General features: G+C 46.7%; 1 long non-coding RNA gene across 2 annotated transcripts; it reads left to right on the top strand.

The window, feature by feature from the left end:
- The first annotated feature begins 2,514 nt into the window (after nt 1-2,514).
- On the top strand, nt 2,515-11,479 carry LOC104667697. 2 transcript variants are annotated; one of them, XR_004055476.1, is made up of 4 exons: nt 2,515-3,021; nt 6,588-6,802; nt 9,873-9,994; nt 11,013-11,479. It is a non-coding gene; the product is annotated as an uncharacterized LOC104667697 (long non-coding RNA). The 2 variants fall into 2 exon arrangements; XR_004055475.1 differs by lacking the exons at nt 6,588-6,802; nt 9,873-9,994 and having other exon boundaries at nt 2,515-2,640; nt 2,739-3,021.
- Nucleotides 11,480-19,675: the final 8,196 nt, after the last annotated feature.

Genomic DNA, 19,675 nt, shown 5'->3' with positions numbered 1-19,675 from the left:
GAGGCGGGCAGATCACTTGAGGTCAGGAGTTCGAGATCAGCCTGACTAATATGGTGAAACCCCATCTCTACTAAAAATACAAAAATTAGCCAGGCATAGTGGTGTGTACCCATAATCCCAGCTAGTCGAGAGAGGTTGACGCAGGATAATCCCTTGAACCCAGAAGGCAGAGGTTGCAGTGAGCTGAGATCACGCCACTGCACTCCAGCCTGGACGACAGAGTGAGACCACGTCTCAAAAAAAAAAAAAAAAAAAAAGAAAGAAAGAAAGAAAGGATCACATTGTATTTCAGTCTCCTTGAACATATGAAAATGAGGGTACCGAGAAGTTGCTAAGTGTCATCCTATTCCTAACACCTGGCAAACAACCCTTGCTCTGCTTTCCACATATGGGTGTTTAAGAGGAAAGAATGCTTGTCATTTAGTTAAATATTTGAAAGTTCTGCGCTCCTTTTTTTTTTTTCCTGAAATTGTCAGTTTTTCTTGCCTACAGATAGTATTGATATTCAAACACCAAGATTCCCAATTTGGACTTTATGAGCCATGAAAAACCTTCATCAATCCTTGGATCCTAAGGAAATTAGTGCATCTGATCAAAGACCATGAATAAAATTTTGATTATGGGGATTATTTCAGTATAGTGGTCCTGGAGAGAAAAAATGGCAAATTATTTAGGTGGTTCTATTTAACCCCAGATTATAACATTGCAGTCCAGCACTTAAAATGATTAGTATCGGCTGGGTGCGGTGGCTCACACCTGTAATCCCAGCACTTTGGGAGGCCGAGGCAGGAGGATCACAAGGTTAGGAGTTCGAGAACAGTCTGGCCAATATGGTGAAACACCGTAAAAATACAAAAATTAGCTGGGCGTGGTGGCGGGTGCCTGTTGTCCCAGCTACTCGGGAGGTTGAGGCAGAAGAATGGCTTGAACATGGGAGGCGGAGGTTGCAGTGAGCTGAGATCATGCCACTGCACTCCAGCCTGGGTGACAAGAGCAAAAGTCCATCTCAAAAAAAAAAAGAAAAAAGAAATAAAGATTAGTGTCACCTGTTTATATAACTCAGCTGGGTCATTTTCTTTTTTCTTTCTTTTTTTTTTTTGAGATGGAGTCTTGCTCTTGTCACCCATGCTGGAGTGCAATGGTGCGATCTCAGCTCACTGCAACCTCTGCCTCCCGGGTTCAAGTGATTCTCGTACCTCAGCCTCCTGAGTAGCTGGGATTATAGGCGCATGACACCACGCCCAGCTAATTTTTGTATTTTTAGTAGAGATGGGGCTTCACCATCTTGGCCAGTCTGGTCTTGAACTCCTGACCTCGTGATTCACCTGCCTTGGCCTCCCAAAGTGCTGGGATTATAGGCATGAGCCACCACACCTGGCCTCAATTTTTAAATAAAATTAAAATAAATTTTAAAAAAATTCCACACTTAAACACTTATAGATTTTACCTGTAAGACAGGTTCTCATTTTTTTGCCCAGGCTGGAGTGCAGTGGCACGATCATGGCTCAGTGCAGCCTTGACCTCCTAGGCTCAAATGATTCTCCAACCTCAGCCTCCTGAGTATCTGGGACTACAAGTGGGCACCACTATGACCAGCTAATTTAAAAAAGTATATATATATGAGATGGAGTATCTCGGTGGCCAGGCATGGTGCTCACACCTATAATTCCAGCACTTTGGGAGGCCAAGGTGGGTGGATCACCTAAGGTCAGGAGTTCGAGACCAGCCTGGCCAACATGGTGAAACCTCATCTCTACTAAAAATCAATAAAAAATTAGCTGGGTGTGGTGGTGCACACTTGTAGTCCCAGCTACTTTGGGAGCCTGAGACAGGAGAATCACTTGAACCCAGGAGGTGGAGGTTACAGTGAGCTGAGAAGGTGTCACTGCACTCCAGCCTGGGCAACAGAGGGAGACTCCATCTAAAAAAAAAAAAAAAAAAAAAAAATTGAGTATCTCATTATGTCGTCCACTTTGAACTCCTGGCTTCTAGTAATTCTCCCACCTCAGCCTGCTGAAGTGCTGGGGTTATAGACATGAGCTACTGTGCCTGGCCAGTGCTTATTTTTTATCTCCAAAATGGGATTAGTATCACAAAATATTTTAATGCCTTCTGCACCCTTTAGTCTGTAAATAAAACCTGTAAATAATAATACACAGTTCCACTTCCTAAACATAAGCTCAGTTAATATTTAATATCTTGATTTTTTTACAGTATTTTTTCCTATTCTTATTTTTCTCTGTTTGTTTCCTTCTGGTCTATATTTTCCAAGATTGCTGCAATGGTATGATTTTGTAGTGAACAAATGCCAACCCTCCTTCAACTCATCCCTCTGAAATGTCTATTATTAAGAGCATGGTAAAAATATTTAAAGATCCCTGGTCGGGGTGGGTGGTGTTTCTGAAAAATGCACACTCACGGTCCCACTGCAGACCTGCTTAACTGGAATTACTGTATACATGTGGAACTTAGGAATCTGTGTTTTGACCAAGAGGCCAGGTGATTCTTCTGCTCAGTTAGTGCTGGGAAACAGTGCTATGAAGGATACAGTGGCTAGAAGTCGTCCTGCCTCACAGTAACATCGTTACCAAATTCTCAGCAGGTGAACCAAATGAAATGGTCAACTAAAAACCAACCAGGGTAAAACAGATCTTTTATTTGTCGTCGTTGTTGTTGTTATTATTATTATTTTTTACGTGGGGGCGTTCAAGCGAACTGCTATATGGATTTACCCCCAGTCTCTCCTTGTGAGAAGTGAATTTCTTCAACGTTGATAGAACTGAGGGATTACATTATTGGATGAATTAAGAAAACAATCTAACCTGATGTGTGAAGATTTCTGCTTGTGAGAACCTGTGTTATTTCAATTATCCAATCAAGAGCCTAATTCGTATAAAAGAAACACAGCAGCTCGTTGCTCATCTTTTTATCTAAGACGGTTTGTCTTGACGGAGGGTGTCCGGCTGTTTTGGGGAAACTATTCCTGGCCTTATTTTGCTAAAAAGGTGCCTGCCGTACCAGGTGAGAGACGCTATCATTTCTTTTATAAAACTTTTAGCTTGCTCTTTGTTAACTGTGTTTGAAAGTCACTTAAAAGGCTGTCTTAAATATTAATATTGTTGGGCTGCGTATCTTTTTTATATTAAGTTAACAGTTTATATTTCTTCAGAGATCTAGTCTCTTGTTCATATCCATTGACTATTTTTCTGTCAGGCTGTTGGATTTCTCTTCTTTTCTTTTTTTTTTTTTTTTTTTGTTTTTTTGAGACAGAGTCTCTGTTGCTCAGGCTGGAGTGCAGTGGCCCAATCTCAGCTCACTGCCTCCTGAGTAGCTGGGATTACAGGCGCGTGCCACCACGCTCGGCTAATTTTTGTATTTTTAGTAGAGACAAGATTTCACCATGTTGGCCAGCCTGATTTTGAACTCTTGATTTCAAGTGATCTACCCGCCTTGGCCTCACAAAGTGTTAGCATTACAGACGTGAGCTACTGTGCTTGGCTTGTAAAAAATTTTTAGATTTTTAGTAGAGATGGGTCTCAACTATGTTGCCCAGGCTAATCTCAAACTCCTGACTTCAAGGGATCCTCCCACCTCAGTCTCCCTAAGTGCTGGGGTTATAGGTGTAAGCTCCTGTGCCTGGCCCTAAACTGGTTGTTGAAAAAGGTGGCAGATCAATACATCCCTGCAAAGCAGGGGGGAAAAAACAAATATTTGCCATTTAATAACCTAGGCAGGAAAGAGAAGCTAAAAAAAATCAAAGGGAATTATGCCCATTTCATATCAACATCTTAAGTCTAGATAATAGGAACTAATAAGTTCCCAAAACTGGATGAAGAGACAAAAACCTGAAAACTGGAAGAGAAAAGACAGTGAGATTTAACTTAGTAATACTGTGGGCCAGGTGCGCTGGCTCACGCCTGTAGTCCTAGCACTTTGGAAGGCTTGATGTAGGTGGATCACTTGAGCTCAGACCAGCCTGGGTAACATGGCACACCCCGTCTCTACTAAAAACAGAAAATTTAACTGGGCAAGGTGGCTTAGTCTCAGTCACTCTGGAGGTTGAGGGAGGAGGATTGCTTGAGCATGGGAGGTGAAGGTTGCAGTGAGCCGAGACCACGCCAATGCACTCCAGCCTGGGTAACAGAGCAAGATCCTGTCTCCAAAAATAAAATAATATCGTGCATACAAATCTTGAGTTGTTGCCGTTATAATTCAAAGCTTCCCAATTCATTTTGCAAAAGTAACATTTTTAGTACTCAAACCTAGTAGTTTTCTTCTCCAGAAAAACTGCTATCACCTGGTCTTTTTTTTTTTTTTTTTTTTTTTTTGAGACGGAGTCTTGCTCTGTGGCCCAGGATGGAGCGCAGTGGCCGGATCTCAGCTCACTGCAAGCTCCGCCTCCCGGGTTTACGCCATTCTCCTGCCTCAGCCTCCCGAGTAGCTGGGACTACAGGCGCCCGCCACCTCGCCCGGCTAGTTTTTTTTTTTGTATTTTTTAGTAGAGACGGGGTTTCACCGTGTTAGCCAGGATAGTCTCCATCTCCTGACCTCGTGATCTGCCCGTCTCAGCCTCCCAAAGTGCTGGGATTACAGGCGTGAGCCACCGCGCCCGGCCTCACCTGGTCTTAAGATAAATGTACGCCATGTACTGCTTAACCAGGTTAACAACAGCTTAGGAGAGCTTATCTGAAGAATGTAAGGATGGCTAAACATTAGGGAATCAGAAACAAAATTGTTAGTAAACTAAAGAATACAGCATAGTTACCCACAAATGCTCAGAAAATTCAGCTACAAAACTTACCAGCAATTGAGCGTTAAAACATCATATGAAATGGCAAATTAATAAAACGGTTCCATTAAAGGTGAGTTCAAGCCTAAAAGACCAAAACCACTAGTATTCGTCATTGTTTTCATTAGTGTTTTTTTTGTGTGTGTTCCTACATACCCTAAAATTTTGTGATGAACTCTGTTCCACCTAGTATTTAACTTGACACCTAAAATGTTTAGTGTATACAGTTGCAAAGACATAATTGAAAACACCTGGACCAGGTGTGGTGGCTCACACCTGTAATCCCAGCAGTTCAGGAAGCCGAGGCAGGAGGATTTGCCTGACCCCAGAAGTTTGACACCAGCTTGGGCAACAAGGTGAAACCCCCCTCTACCAAAACATACAAAAAAATAAGACAGGAGTGGTGGCAGGCACTGTAGTCCCAGCTACTTGGGAGGCCGAGATGGGAGGATCACTTGAGCCTGGGAGGCAGTGGTTGCAGTGAGCTGAGATTGCGCCACTGCACTCCAGCCTGGGGGACAGAGCAAGACCCTGTCTCACAAACAAAACAAAAAAAACCGGTTGGGCGCGGTGGCTTATGCCTGTAATCACAGCCCTTTGGGAGGTGGAGGCGGGCATATCACAAGATCAAGAGATTGAGATCATCCTGGCCAACATGGTGAAACCCTGTCTCTACTAAAAATACAAAAATTACCCAGATGTGGTGGCGCATGCCTGTAGTCCCAGCTACTCGGGAGGTTGAGGCAGGAGAATCACTTGAACGCAGAAGGTAGAGATTGCAGCGTGCTGAGATCACAGCACTGCACCCCATCCTGGTGACAGACCGAGACTCCGTCTCAAAAAAAAAAAAAAAAATCAAGGTTTACCATTTTTTCCTCTTCAAATTTTTTTTCCATTTCGGTTGTCCCCATGATTTTATATTAATGTAGTAGTATTATTTTATTTTATTTTTTGAGGTGGAGTTTTACTCTTGTTGCCCAAGCTGGAATGCAGTGGCGTGATCTTAGCTCACTGTAACCTCTGCCTCCCAGGTTCAAGCAATTCTCCTGCCTCAGCCTCCCGAGTAGCTGGGATTACAGGCATGCCTCACATGCCCGGCTACTTTTTTTGTATTTTTAGTAGAAATGGGTTTTTACTATGTTGGCCAGGATGGTCTCGAACTCTTGACCTCAGGTGATCCACCCACCTCGGCCTCCCAAAGTGCTGGGATTACAGGCGTGAGCCACCGTGCCCAGCCATTAATGCATTATCTTTATGCTTAGCTTTCATTCAGTATTCATTTACTGCTCGAAAAACCTAAGACTTCATATTTTGTTGGGCAGAGTTGCTCTTACCACTTACCTCTTCAGGAAAGATCACTGAATAGTAGATCTTCTCAGGTTTTCTTTTTTTTTTTTTTTTTTTTTTTGAGACGGAGTCTCGCTCTGTCACCCAGGCTGGAGTGCAGTGGCCAGATCTCAGCTCACTACAAGCTCTGCCTCCCGGGTTCACGCCATTCTCCTGCCTCAGCCTCCCGAGTAGCTGGGACTACAGGCGCCGCCACCTCGCCCGGCTAGTTTTTGTATTTTTAGTAGAGACGGGGTTTCACCGTGTTAGCCAGGATGGTCTCGATCTCCTGACCTTGTGATCCGCCCGTCTCGGCCTCCCAAAGTGCTGGGATTACAGGCTTGAGCCACCGCGCCCGGCCTGTTCTCAGGTTTTCACTCAGTAAATGACTTTTGCTGGTGTGTCAAGAAAAGCAATTGATTTGGAAGCTGGCTATTAATCCGATTAATTAGAAACCAAACCTTTTTCTCAGGGGTGCTGTTGTGTTGATAAAATGCCACATAACTATTTCTCAGTGAAAATCCCAACCGGGACTTGAGTTAGGTTGGTGGCTATGGAGTTCTGCAATGCACAATTGATGCTCTCTAACAAACAGTGACCTCGAGTGAACTCCTGTCCCCAAGGCAAGAGCAACCACAGCTGCGGGGAGCTTTGGCAATCACTGTCCCCGCCCAGGCTTCTCCCTTGGTAAACTTTGTACCTACTGAGTCCTCCTGCTGGTGAAAAAAAATACATTTCCTTTGAGTGACTGTCCCGTCTCCTTCAAGTCCATGTTCTTCATCTTTCACCTTGAATTTCATTACTTGTCACTTGTTTTTGCTTGCTTCCTCTGGATTTTTTTTTTTTTTTTTTTTTTTTTTTGTTGAGACAGAGTCTTGCCATGTTGTCCAGGCTGGAGTGCAGTGGTGCGATCTCGGCTCACTGCAACCTCTGCCTCCCGGGTTCAAGAGACTGTCCTGCCTCAAGCCTTCTCAGTAGCTGGAACTACAGGTGTGGGCCATCCATACCTGGCTAATTTTTGTGTTTTTGTTGTTGTTGTTGTTTTTTGAGACAGAGTGTCACTCTGTCACCAGGCTAGAGTGCAATAGTGTGATCTCCACTCACTGTAACCTCTGCTTCCTGGGTTCAAGCAATTCGCCTGCCTCAGCCTCCTGAGTAGCTGGGATTATAGGCGTGCGCCACCACACCCAGCTAATTTTTATATTTTAAGTAGAGATGGGGTTTCACCATGTTGGCCAGGCTGGTCTCCAACTCCTGACCTCAAGTGATCTGCCCGCCTCAGTCTCCCAAAGGGCTGAGATGACGGGCGTGAGCCAACGCACCTCGCTTAATTTTTGTATTTTTGGTAGAGAAGGGGTTTCACCATGTTGGCCAAGCTGGGCTCAAACTCCTGACCTCAAGTGATTCTCCTGCCTCGGCCTCCCAAAGTGCGGGGGTTCCAAGCGTAAGTCACTATGCCTGGCCTTGAATGTCATCACTTGTACCTAAAGTAGAAAAACATAAATTTACCATCAAGTACTAATGGTGCTTCAGGAAGAAGTTAAGCCTCCTTCAAGCACCCTTGGTCTTGTACTTCAGTTTCTCCTTCTGAGACGGAGTTTTGCTCTTGTTGCCCAGGCTGGAGTGCGATGGTGTAATCTTGGCTCACCCTCCCGGGTTCAAGCAATTCTCCTACCTCAGCCTCCCAGGTAGCTGGGATTACAGCCAGCACGCCTGGCTAATTGTTGTATTTTTAGTAGAGATGGAGTTTCTCAATGTTGGTCAGGCTGATCTTGAACTCCCAATCTCAGGTGATCCACCTGCCTCAGCCTTCCAAAGTGCTGGGATCACAGGCATGAGCCACTGCGCCCAGCCATTTTCTTCTTTTTTTTTTGAGACGAAGTCTTGTTCTTGTCACCCAGGCTGGAGTGCAATGGTGCGATCTTGGCTCACTGCAACCTCCGCCTCCCAGGTTCAAGTGATTCTCCTGCCTCAGCCTCCCAAGTAGCTGGGATTACAGGCACACACCACCATGCCTGGCTATTTTTAGTATTTTTAGTAGAGATGGGGTTTCATCATGTTGGCCGGACTCGTCTCGAACCCCTGACCTCACGCGATCCGCTCGCCTTGGCCTCTCAAAGAGCTGGGATTACAGGCGTGAGCCACTGTGCCCAGCCTCCTTTTTTTTTTTTTTTTTGAGACGGAGTCTCGCTCTGTCACCCAGGCTGGAGTGCAGTGGCCGGATCTCAGCTCACTGCAAGCTCCGCCTCCTGGGTTTACGCCATTCTCCTGCCTCAGCCTCCGAAGTAGCTGGGACTACAGGCGCCCGCCACCTCGCCCGGCTAGTTTTTTGTATTTTTAGTAGAGACGGGGGTTTCACCATGTTAGCCAGGATGGTCTCGATCTCCTGACCTCGTGATCCACGCGTCTCGGCCTCCCAAAGTGCTGGGATTACAGGCTTGAGCCACTGCGCCCGGCCCCAGCCTTCTTTTTTTATAATTGAGATGGGGCCTTGCTGTCTCCCAGGTTGGAGTGCAGTGGCACAATCAAGGCTCACTGAAGCCTCAGGTCCCAGAGTGTATGGGACTACAGGCACGTGCCACCATGCGGGGCTCATTTTTTGTATTTTATTTTATTTATTTATTTTTGTAGAGTCAGGGTTTTGCCATGTTCCCCAGGCTGGTCTTGAACTCCTGGGCTCAAGCGATCCACCTGCCTCGGCCTCCCAAGAGCAAGGATTCATTTTCAGAAGTCGTCTTTCTGGAAGTCTTCAGAGAGCTTCATGAAATTTCACTTGTAAACCAGAAATTTCAGAAGGTCTCAATCCCTGTAGAAGTTTATTTTGGCCAACGTTGAGGACACGCCCAGGAAAGAGAGACAGAAGCCACAAGAGGATCTAGAGCCAGCACTTTTTCCAAACAGGATTTAGAGGGCTTCAATATTTAAGGGGAAAAAGTGGGCAGGAGGGGAAAGGTGGAAGGAAAAAACAGGGAAGGATAGGGTCACATTGTTTTGAGGCTTTGAGCGCTCACTGAATCCACGTGCTGCATGTGAAAAGGAAGGAGAGGAAGAACAATCATGTATTTCTTGAACTCGGGCAATCTGTGCTTGACCCGTAGATAAACATAAAAATCAAATATGCACGGGTCTCGGGGTGGGTGGGTGGGGCGATTTATAGTCTCCTCTTGTCTCCTCCCTATGAAGGTAACCTACTAATTTACATTGTCAGGTAAAAAAGTCTCCCTTTTGAGTCATGTGGCCTTGTATCTTTTTTAGTCTTTTTTTTTTTTTTTTTTTTTTTTTTTTTTTCCGAGACGGAGTCCCGCTCTGTCGCCCAGGCTGGAGTGCAGTGGCATGGTCTTGGCTCACTGCAAGCTCCACCTCCCAAGTTCACGCCATTCTCCTGCCTCAGCCTCCCAAGTCGCTGGGACTACAGGTGCCCACCACCATGCCTGGCTAATTTTTTGTATTTTTAGTAGAGATGGGGTTTCACCTTGTTAGCCAGGATGGTCTCGATCTCCTGACCTCGTGATACTCCCGCCTCAGCCTCCCAAAGTGCTGGGATTACAGGCATGAGCTACTGCACCCGACTGGCCTTCTATCTTATAGCTATCTGTTCAGGAACAAAAGGAAAGGCAGATTTTGTTTTGTTTGTGTGACTCGGTTTCCAAGCTTAACTTTTCCCCTGGGCATAGTGACTTTGGGGTTGAGATTTTGTTTTCTTTGCACATTGTAAAGATGTATCTTTTTATGTCCTTTTTTTAAAAATTTGAGACAGGGTCTGGTCCTGTTACTCAGGCTGGAGTACAGTGGCCTAATTATAGCTCACTGTAGCCTCCGTCTCCTGGGTTCAGGTGATTCTCCTGCTTCAGCTTCCCAAGTATGTGGGACTACAGGCATGTACTATCAGAACCGGATAATTTTCTTAAAATTTTTAGTAGAGGCAGGGTCTCAGCTATGTTGCCCAAGCTGGTCTTGAACTTCTGAGCTGAAGCAGTCCTCCCAACTTGGCATCCAAAAATTTTGGGATTACATCTGTGAGCCACCGCACCCAGCCAAAAGATATATATTAAACCATGAAGAACTATGACCTCCTGAGAGCCTCCTCAGAGGGGAATTTGAGTACCTCTTAGAAGTCAGCCCTTTAAATTACCTTCAGGATATTAGACAGGGTGAAGGGAGTTCTGATTGAAAATGCATAGTAGGCCCAGTGTGGTGGCTTATGCTTGTAAATCCAGCATTTGGGGAGGCCAAGGTGGGCATATCACTTGAATTCAGGAGTTTGAGACTAGCCTGGCCAATATGCTGAAACCCTGTCTCTACTACAAATACAAAAATTAGCCAGCTGCGGCGGTGGGCACCTGTAATCCCAGCTACTCAGGAGGCTGAGGCAGGAGAATCCCTTGAACCCGGGAGGTGGAGGTTGCAGTGAGCCAAGATCGCGCCACTGCACTCCAGCCTGGGCGACACAGTGAGACTCTGTCTCATTTAAAAAAAAAAAAAGAAAAAGGGCCGGGCGCAGTGGGTCATGCCTATAATCCCAGCACTTTGGGAGGCCAAGGCAGGCGGATCAAGAGGTCAAGAGATTGAGACCATTCTGGTCAACATGGTGAAACCCTGTCTGTACTAAAAATACAACAATTAGCTGGGTGTGGTGGCACACGCCTGTAATCCCAGCTACTAGGGAGTCTGAGGCAGAAGAATCACTTGAACCCGAGAGGCAGAGCTTGAAGTGAGCCAAGATCACACCACTGCACTGGAGCCTGGCAACAGAGCGAGACTCCGTTAAAAAAAAAAAAAAAGGAAAACAGAAAAAGAATGCACAGTAGATGCAATTCACAGAAAAAAAAGAAAGGATTCTATTTACCCTTTTTATATTTGAGCTTTCATAGACTTTTTCTTCCCTTAACCACTGCAGCAAAAATTCACCATGTACCAACCTATCCAAACTTATCCATGGATGAGTCTATCTGGAAGACGGGAGTTTCGATGCTTGTCTTGCTCTGAATGTCTGCTTGTCACCTGCTTAGGGTTATCGACTGTGATTGTGGGACTCGTTGTTGTTCTACAGGACCCCTCTGACTCTGTGGTTTTCTCTACTGGATTAACAATGATAGCCATAGGTGCTTTTTTCATTGTTCTCACTGGAGTCACAGCCCTGTGTACAGTTACAGTCGACGAGAACTTGCAGAAAACCATGAGCCTAAGACTAGGAGTGATACGAAAAAGTGGAAGTCTCCAAGGAACTACAGCGCCTTCCACGACTCACTCAGTCATCGCCAGCACCTCGCTGTAGCTGTACCTGGAACCCTGGCCTCTTCGTCTTTGGAGCTAAGTCTCCTGAGCATTGTTTTTAAATAGAAATAAAATCTGGCTTTTAAAAAACTCCTGAAATTCCAGCAATTTGGGAGGCCGAGGTGGGTGGATCATGAGGTCAGGAGTTCGAGACTAGCCTGGCCAACGTGGTGAAACCCCATCTTACTAAAAATAGAAAAATTAGCCAGGTATGATGGCAGCCACCTATAATTCCAGCTGCTCTGGAGGCTGAGGCAAGAGAATTGCTTGAACCTGGGAGGCGGAGATTGCAGTGAGCTGAGATTGTGCCACTGTACTCCAGCCTGGGCAACAGGGTGAGGCTCTGTCTCAAAAAAAACTCTTCTGATTATATAATGTTTTTATTCCCTAAAGCATAAGATTCCCTGTGCAGAAGGACCTTCAGGTCATAATGATGCCTCTCAAATTCATGCCATCTGGCCAGGCATGGTGTTGCTCACCTGTAATCCCAGCACTGTGGGAGGCCAAGGTGGGTGGATCGCTTGAGCCCAGGAGTTTGAAACCAGTATGGGCAACATGGTGAAACCCTGTCTCTTAAAAAAAAAAAAAAAAAAAAATTAGCCTGGGCATGGTGGTGGATGTCTATAGTCCCAGGTACTTGGGAGGCTCAGGCAAAAGAATTGCTTGAGCCCAGGAGGCAGAGGTTGCAGTGAGCTGAGATTGTACCACTGCATTCCAGCTTGGATGACAAAATGAGACTGTCTTCCCCTCCCACTCAACAAAAAAATTCCAAGTCGTTGCTGGGTACGATGGCTAACGCCTATAATCCTAGCACTTTGGGAGGCCGAGGCAGATGGATCACCTGAGGGCAGGCGTTCAAGACCAGCCTGGCCAACATAGTGAAACCCCATCTCTACAAAAAATATAACAATTAGCCAGGTGTGGTGGTGCATGCCTGTAATCCCAGCTACTTGGGAGGCTGAGACAGAATCACTTGAACCTGGGAGGTGGGGATTGCAGTGAGCCAAGATCTTGCCATTGCAATCCAGGCTGGGTGACAGGGTAAGACTTGGTCTCCAAAAAAAAAAAAAAAAAAAAATCCAAGTTGGCCAGGTGTGGTGGCTCACACCTGTAACCCCAGCATTTTGGGAGGTTGAGATGGGTGGATCACTTGAGGTCAAGAATTCAAGACCAGTCTGAGCAACATGGTGAAACCTCATCTCTACTGAAAATACAAAAACTAGCCAGGTGTGGTGGCACGCACCTGTAGTCTCAGCTACTTGGGAGGCTGAGGTGCAATAATTCTTGAACCTGGGATGCAGAGCTTGCTGTGAGCCAACTTCTGAAGCAGGTCTTGGAAAACAACCTTTCTTTCTCCTGCCATTTTTCTCCCCAAGGCAGGAATCTTCTCTCACCTTTCTTCTTGGAGTTGGCTATAAAGAAGTTCTGTGGCCAGGCACAGTGGCTCATGCCTGTAATCCCAGCACTTTGGGAGGCTGAGGCGGGTGGATCACGAGGTCAAGACCATCCTGGCCAACATGGTGAAACCCCATTTCCACTAAAAACACAAAAATGAGCTGGGCATGTTGGCGTGCGCCTGTAGTCCCAGCTACTCGGGAGGCTGAGGCAGGAGAATCGCTTGAACCCAGGAGGAGGAGGTTACAGTGAGCTGAGATCACGCCACTGGCGACAAGAGTGAAACTCCATCTCCCCTCCAAAAAAAAAAAGTAAATTCAGTGACACACCTTGTCTGACAGTAGGTGACGATACTCCCATTTCAGAATGGGCTTTAACCCATACCCTGGAAGAAGGAATGTTGTCTGACCTACTTTGATTGTGGGTCAAAATACACCCCACTTCAGAGGAGATGCTGCCATGTACCCTGGAAGAAGGGGCCACAGAGAACATGAAGAATGGGAGGCCTTGCTCTGTTTCTCCACTTCATCTGTTAGATCATGGCCTTTGTGTCCATTTGCATTTCTGTGTGGTTATTCATAACTATCCAGTGCCTAAGAGGACAGGGTTCAGGGAGTTTCCAGAGAGCTGAACACGGGGAGGTTCCTGGAGGATGGCTCACCCAAGAAGGGCAGGGAAGTTGTTTTTTTTTTTTTTTTTGAGATGGAGTCTCGCTTTGTTGCCCAGGCTGGAGTGCAGTGGCCAGATCTCAGCTCACTGCAAGCTGCGCCTCCCGGGTTTACGCCATTCTCCTGCCTCAGCCTCCCAAGTAGCTGGGACTACAGGCGCCTGCCACATCACCCGGCTAGTTTTTTGTATTTTTTAGTAGAGACGGGGTTTCACCGTGTTAGCCAGGATGATCTCGATCTCCTGACCTCGTGATCCGCCCGTCTCGGCCTCCCAAAGTGCTGGGATTACAGGCTTCAGCCACCACGCCCGGCCAGGGCAGGGAAGTTCTGAGCCCCTTTCCCCACACCTCACCCTATGCATCTCTTCATTTGTATCCTTGGTAACATCTTTTTTATTTTTCATTTATTTTTGAGACAGTCTCTGTTGCCCAGGTTGGAGTGCAGTGGCGCAATCTTGGCTCACTGCAACCTCTGCTTCCCATCTTCAAGTGATTGTCCTGACTCAACCTCCCAAGTCGCTGGGATTCCTTTGTCATTATGCCTGGCTAATTTTTGTATTTTTTAATAGAGACAGAATTTCTCCATGTTAGCCAGGTTGGTCTCGAACTCCTGATCTCAAGTGATCTGCCCACCTCAACCTCCCAAAGTGCTGGGATTATAGGTGCCTACCACCATGCCCGGCTACTTTTTTGATTTTTAGTAGAGAAGGGTTTTCACCACGTTGGACAGGCTGGTCTTGAACTCCTGACCTCAAGTGGTCCATGTTGCCTTGGCCTCCCAAAGTGTGAGCCAGTAACATCCTTATCTTTTTTTTTTTTTTTGGAGACAGAATCTCACTCTGTAGACCAGGCTGGAATGCAGTGGTGAAATCTCAGTTTACTGCAGGTTCTGCCTCTTGGTTTCAAGGGATTCTCCTGCCTCAGCCTCCTGAGTAGCTGGGATTGCAGACGTGAGCCACCACACCAGACTAATGATTGGATTTTTAGTAGACACAAGGTTTTGCCTTGTTGGCCAGGCTGGTCTCAAACTCCTGACCTCAAGTAATCTGCCTGCCTTTGCCTCCCAAAGTGCTGGGATTACAGGCGTGAGCCATCATCCCTTGCCTGGTAACATCCTTTATAATAAACCAGTAAATGTGTTTCCCTGGATTCTGTAAGCTGCATTAGCAAATTACATGAACCCAAAGAGAGGGTTGTGGGAAGCCCAAGTTGAAACAACTCAGAAGTTCTGGAGGCTCAGATTTGTGACTGGTGGGAAGGGAGAGGGCTGTTTGGTGGGAGTGAGCCCTCAGTCTGTGGGGCCTGATGCTATATCAAGGTAGATACTGTCAGAATTGAGGCTGGGCATGGTGCTTCATCCCTGTAATCCCAGCACGTTGGGAGGCCAAGGCAGGTAGATTGCTTAAGTTCAGGAGTTCGAGACTAACCTGGTTAACATGGCAAAAGCCTGTCTCTATAAAAAAATACAAAAAACAGGCCAGGTGCAGTGGCTCACACCTGTAATCTAGCACTTTGGGAGCCCGAGGTGGTTGGATCACCTGAGGTCAGGAGTTTGAGACCAGCCTGGCCAATATGGTGAAACCCTGTCTCTACTAAAAATACAGAAATTATCCAAGCATGGCGGTGTGTCCCTGTAGTCCCGGCTACTCGGGAGGCAGAGGCGAGAGAATCGCTTGAACCCGGGAGGCGGAGGCTGCAGGAGCCTAGACCGCGTCATTGCATTCCAGCCTGAGGGACAGAGCAAGACTATGTCTCAGAAAAAGAAGCCAGACACGATGGCACTTGCCTGTGGTCCAGCTACTTGGAAAGCTGAGGTGGAAGGATTGATTGAGCCTCAGAGGTTAAGATTGTGCTACTCCACTCCAGCCTGGGCAACAGAGCTAGACCTTGTTTAAAAGGGGGAAAAAAATGCCAGGGCAGTCACGCATGCCTGTAATCCCAGAACTTTGGGAGGCCAAGGAGAGTGGATCACCTGAGGTCAGGAGTTCAAGACCAGCCTGGACAACATGGTGAAACCCTGTCTCTACTAAAAATACAAAAATTACCCAGGCATGGTAGCAGGCCCCTGCATTCCTAGCTATTTAGGAGGCTGAGGTAGGAGAATCGCTTGAACCCGGGAGGCGGAAGTTGCAGTGAGCCAAGATTGCACCACTGCACTCCAGCCTGGGCAACAGAGACTATGTCAAAAAAAAAAAAAAATTGGAGGACGCCCAGCAGATGTCTGATGTAGAATTGATTGATTGCTTGGTGTGTGGGGAGAAATCCCCACACCTTTGGTCACAGAAGTCTTCTGTGTTCATTGCTGTCGTGGTTAGAGCAGAGAAAAAACAATCGGTGTTTTTTCCGTCAGTGACCACGCTATCCAAAGTGATCTACAGATTCATTTCAGTCCCTATCAGAATACCAATGACATTGTCACAGAGATAGAAAAAAAAATCCTAAAGTTCATATGGAACCAATATGAGTCCACATATCCAAAGCAATCCTGAGCAAAAGAAGAAAGGTAGGCAGGGCGTGGTGGCTCACACCTGTAATCCCAGCACTTTGGGAGGCTGAGGCAGATGGATGACCTGAGGTCAGGAGTTCAAGACCAGCCTGACAAATAGGGTGAAATCTTCTTTATACTAAACATACGAAAAATTAGCCGAGCGTGATGGCAGACACCTGTAGTCCCAGCTACTCAGGAGGCTGAGGCAGGAGAATTGCTTGAACCCGGGAGCCGAGATCGCACCATTGCACTCCAGCCTGAGCAACAAGAGTGAAACTCTGTCTCACACACACACAAAAAGCTAGAGGCCACATGTGGTCTCTCCCACTGGTAATCCCAGCGTTTTGGGAGGCCAAGGCGGTTGGATCATTTGAGGTCAGGAGTTCAAGACCTGCCTGGCCAACATGGCAAAACCCCATCTCTACAAAAAAAAAAAAAAAAAAAAAAATACAAGAAATTAGTTGGGGGCTGGGTGTGGTGGCTCACGCTTGTAATCCCAGCATTTTGGGAGGCCAAGGCCAGTGGATCTCCTGAAGTCAGGGGTTTGAGACCAGTCTGGTCAACGTGGCAAAACCCTGTCTCTACTAAAAATACAAAAAAAAATTAGGTTTGGCGTGCCTGTAGTCCCAGCTACTTAGGAGGCTGAAGCAAGAGAACTGCTTGAACCTGGGAGGCGAAGATGGTAGTGAGCCATGATCATGCCACTGTACTCCAGACTCCAGCCTGGGTGACATGTCGAGTGAGACCCTGTCTCCAAAAAAAAAAAAAAATTAGGTGTTGCGTCGTGTGCCTGTAGTTCCAGCCACCTGGGATGCTGAGGTGGGAGGATCACTCAAGCTGTGAGCTGGGAGGTTGAGGCTGTAGTGAGCCAAGATGGCACCACTCCAGCCTAAAACAAGATTGGTTTCAACAAAACTAAGTTGTAGAATGCTGAGATTTTACTTTATCATAAAACTAAGGTAAGGCCGGGCGCAGTGGCTCAAGCCTGTCATCCCAGCACTTTGGGAGGCCGAGACGGGCGGATCACGAGGTCAGGAGATCGAGACCATCCTGGCTAACACGGTGAAACCCCATCTCTACTAAAAAATACAAAAAAAAACTAGCCGGGTGAGGTGGCAGGCGCCTGTAGTCCCAGCTACTCGGGAAGCTGAGGCAGGAGAATGGCGTAAACCCAGGAGGCGGAGCTTGCAGTGAGCTGAGATCCAGCCACTGCACTCCAGCCTGGGCGGCAGAGCGAGACTCCGTCTCAAAAAAAAAAAAAAAAAAACCAAGGTAAAATTTCTAGTTGGTCATTGAATTTAATATTATTTCACCACCAAAGAAAGATTCTTATTGGCCTGATGTGTTTTCCTTGATATGTCAAAGTGCTTTTGTCACAAAGGAGAGCAGGTGTAACTGTGAAAACTGCATTAGATCTATAGGTTGTACCAATGTCACTTTCTTGGTTTTGGTATTTGATAGTTAACACTGGGGGAGGCTGAGAAGGGTCTATGGAACTTCCCTATACATTTCTTGGGACCCTCTGATGAATCTATAATCATCTCAAAATGAAAAGTTAAAGACATTTTAGTTTCATAAAATTATGTAAATGAAACAGAATACCCAATGTTGATTTTTCTCATTTTACATTTTAAAGGGAACCCAAAATGTGGTTGTAATGGTAAGAACTAGCCACAAGGTGTCATCAGTGGTCTATCATAACCTTCTAAAACTCACAAACCACCCACTCCCTCTGCCACCCCCAAGAAAAGAATTGTTTTGATGAAGAAAGGATGTGACTTTTTTTTTTGAGACAGTCTCACTGTGTTGCCCAGGCTGGAGTGCAGTGGCACGATCTCCGCTCACTGCAACCTCCATCTATCCCAGGTTCAAGTGATCCTCCGGCCTCAGTCCCCCAGTAGCTGGAATTACTGGCACATACCACAACGCCCAACTGATTTTTTTATTTTTAGCAGAGACGGGGTTTCATCATGTTGGCCAAGCTGGTCTCAAACTTCTGACTTCAGGTGATCCACCCTCTCGGCTTCCCAAAGTGCTGGGATTACAGGCATGAGGCACCATGACTGGCTGGATGTGGCTATTTTAAAAGTGCCGTATTTAACTATTGCTATTGGAAGCACTGTAAAATCCCAATATCGTTTTTTGTTTGTTTGTTTGTTTGTTTTTTTGAGACAGAGTCTTGCTCTGTTGCCCATGCTGGAGCGCGGTGGCAAGATGCAACCTCTGCCCCCTGGGTTCAAGTTTGGTGATTCTCCTGTCTCAGCCTCCCAAGTAGCTGGGATTACAGGTGTCTGCCACCACACCCGGCTAATTTTTGTATTTTCAGTAGAGACATAGTTTCACCATGTTGGTCAGGCTGGTCTTGAACTCCTGTCCTCAAGCAGTCTACTCGCCTCAGCCTCCTAAAGAGATGGGATTACAAGCATGAGCCACCGCACCCTGTTTATCTTATTCTTTTATAGGTGCAAATACAGAAACCATAAGAAAAGGAATAGGGTTTTGTTGTTGTTTTTGAGATGAAGTCTCGTCCTGTTGCCCAGGCTGGAGTGCAGTGGTGCGATCTTAGCTCACTGCAAGCTCCGCCTCCCAGGTTCACGCCATTCTCCTGCCTCAGCCTCTCAAGTAGCTGGGACTACAGGTGCCCGCCACCTCGCCCGGCTGATTTTTTTGTATTTCTTTTTAGTAGAGACGTCCTTTTACTGCGTTAGCCAGGATGGTCTCAATCTCCTGACCTTGTGATCCAGCCAGTCTCGGCCTCCCAAAGTGCTGGGATTACAGGCGTGAGTCACTGCGCCCAGCCGCAGGAATAGGGTTTAAAGGTGGCAAATTAGACATTCTCTAGAGGAATGCCACTTCTCAAAGTTTGGTTCCTGGAGCAGCAGCACTGCCAGGGCCTAAGAATTTGTAAGAAGTGCAAAACCACAGGCCTTACCCTAAAGCTACCAAATTAGATTCTTCTTCTTTTATATTTTTGAGGCAGAGTCTCATTCTGTCACCCAGGCTGGAGTGCAGTGGCGTGATCTTGGCTCGCTGCAACCTCTGCCTAGCGGGTTCAAGCTATTCTCCTGCCTCAGCTTCCCAAGTAGCTGGGATTACAGGTGCGGGCCACCACACCCAGCTAGCTTTTATATTTTTAATAGATATGGGATTTTCTCATGATGGCCAGGCTGGTCTTGAACTCCTGACCTCAGGTGATCCATCTGCCTTGGCCTCCCAAAGTGCAGGGATTACAGGTGTGAGCCACCACGACCGGCCAGATTCTTCACTTTTTTGTTGTTGTTGTTAAGAATTTGATTTTTTTTTTTTTTTTTTTTTTTTTTTTTTTTTTTTTTTTTTTTTTTTTTTTTTGAGATGGAGTCTCGCTCTGTCGCCCGGGCTGGAGTGCAGTGGCCGGATCTCAGCTCACTGCAAGCTCCGCCTCCCGGGTTTATGCCATTCTCCTGCCTCAGCCTCCCGAGTAGCTGGAACTACAGGCGCCTGCCACCTCGCCCGGCTAGTTTTTTTGTATTTTTTGGTAGAGACGGGGTTTCACCATTTTAGCCAGGATGGTCTCGATCTCCTGACCTCGTGATCCGCCCATCTCGGCCTCCCAAAGTGCTGGGATTACAGGCTTGAGCCACCGCGCCCGGCCAAGAATTTGATTCTTAACAAAGCTCAGTTGGGTGCGGTGGCTGATGCCTGTAATCCCAGCACTTTGGGAGGCTGAGGCGAATGGATGACCCGAGGTCAGGAGTTT

The sequence above is a fragment of the Rhinopithecus roxellana genome, chromosome 20 (genome assembly GCF_007565055.1).
Source record: "Rhinopithecus roxellana isolate Shanxi Qingling chromosome 20, ASM756505v1, whole genome shotgun sequence".
Lineage (NCBI taxonomy): Eukaryota > Metazoa > Chordata > Mammalia > Primates > Cercopithecidae > Rhinopithecus > Rhinopithecus roxellana.
Note: the sequence above shows the minus strand (reverse complement) of the source record. Positions and strands in the feature narration are given on the sequence as shown.